This window comes from Gossypium arboreum, unplaced genomic scaffold (genome assembly GCF_025698485.1).
Source record: "Gossypium arboreum isolate Shixiya-1 unplaced genomic scaffold, ASM2569848v2 Contig00255, whole genome shotgun sequence".
In the NCBI taxonomy this organism is placed as follows: domain Eukaryota; kingdom Viridiplantae; phylum Streptophyta; class Magnoliopsida; order Malvales; family Malvaceae; genus Gossypium; species Gossypium arboreum.
In genome coordinates this window covers 7,337-9,170 of record NW_026440371.1, presented here as the reverse complement: position 1 = coordinate 9,170, position 1,834 = coordinate 7,337, and positions in this window count along the sequence as shown.

The window sequence follows — 1,834 nt, the reverse complement described above, 5'->3', positions numbered from 1 at the left end:
TTCTAGATGTTCCAAAGTACAGTAACAAGGTCGGACATAGCAATCTTATCCAGGACGTGGGCCGCCTCTTTAAGCCAGTCTATACACCGAGAATATTTACCCACAAGGAGATTGTTGTTCAGGCCCCCGTATACCAGTACTTCCCGAGCCTTCGGGCAGTCCTTCAGTGCATGAATGAGAGTTTCCTTCTCAATACCATATCTCAGGCACAATTTGTTGAAGTCACTACGAATGCTAGCAATTTTGTCAAACGTGGGAAGGATCTCGTGGCCCAGTCTCCAGCAAAAGATACGAATTTTAGGGAGCGTGTTGAGCTTCCAAATGAGCTTCCAGAAGAATCTGTGTGGACCATAGCCAACCTGCTTGAGGATCAGCCAGGTGTAAGCCGATTTAGAGGAGAAAATACCATTAGGGTTGTGGAACCACATGCACTGGTCATCGAAGTTATTATGAATACTGGGCACATTACAAATCTGGTCCCTCAAACTCTCACCATAGAGCTCCAGGATCCTCTTATCATTCCACCCATCCTTACTATCATTCAGCAGCTCACACACCTTAGTCTCAGGGACCAGCCTTCTCTCAATACGAATGGACAAACCTGACAGTCCTTCAAAACCCCAATTGTCAGTCCAAATATTAATATATCTCCCGTTTCCAACATTCCAGCCGAAGCCCTCATGCAGCACCCTAGCTGCCTTGGCGATACTTTGCCACGTGAAAGATGGTTTATCCACCCTTTTCGGGTGAAGAACATCCCCATCTGGGAAGTATTTTGAACTCAACACCTTGTAGCACAGAGTGTCCTTGCAGTGAATAAGACGCCAAACTTGTCGGCCCAAAAGGGCCACATTAAAAGTCCAAAGATCCCTAAACTCGATGCCTCCCATACCCTTGGGATGGCACATACGTTCCCAAGCTAACATGTTCCAGCCACTGTTCTGTTCACTGCCCCCCACCAAAAACGACGCATCATAGCTTGAAGCTCCTCCAGCACCCCTTTAGCGGCCAAGAAGACAGAGAAGGCATATGTAGAGATTGATTGGAGAACTGACTTGACAAAAATCTCCTTCCCACCATTAGAAAGCAAGCGTTTCGACCAACTGTTAATCCTATTTGCAGTGCGGTCCAGGATATCTTTGAAAGCCCCAGACTTCTTTTTACCGACCGGTATAGGAAGCCCCAGATAACCATCCAACTTTACAACCACCCTCATCTTGAGCAGGCTACTCGTATTCATCCTCTGGGCTAAGGGCGTATTTGGACTGAAGCACACCATTGACTTTTCTAAATTAATGCTTTGTCCCAAAATCTTCTCAAACATATTCAGGATCCGTAAGAAAGTCTCCACCTCATTACGATTGTTCCTAACAAACAAGAGCGCATCGTCAGCGAAGAATAAGTGGTTAATTCTAGGGCCATCCTTACTCGCACGGATGCCCTTAAGCTTATTAGTACTTTGTGCATTAATCAATAAACGAGAAAAAGCATCCATGCAAAAAAGAAAAAGATAAGGAGATAACGGATCCTCTTGACGGATCCCCCTTTCCGGGATAATAACATCAGTGAGGTTCATATTGCACTTCACTCTATATCGAACCGTGCGCACACAACACATAACCTTCTCGACCCAATCCCTCGAGAAGCCAAGCTTTAGCATCACTTTTTCTAGAAACACCCACTCCACCCGATCATAAGCCTTGCTCATATCTAGCTTAATCACACATCCTTTGTTTGGTCCGTTTTTAGAGCTGCATAGGTAGTGCACAAGTTCATGGGCGATCAGCACGTTATCATGGATCATCCTGCCAGGCACAAAAGCGCTCTGATTATG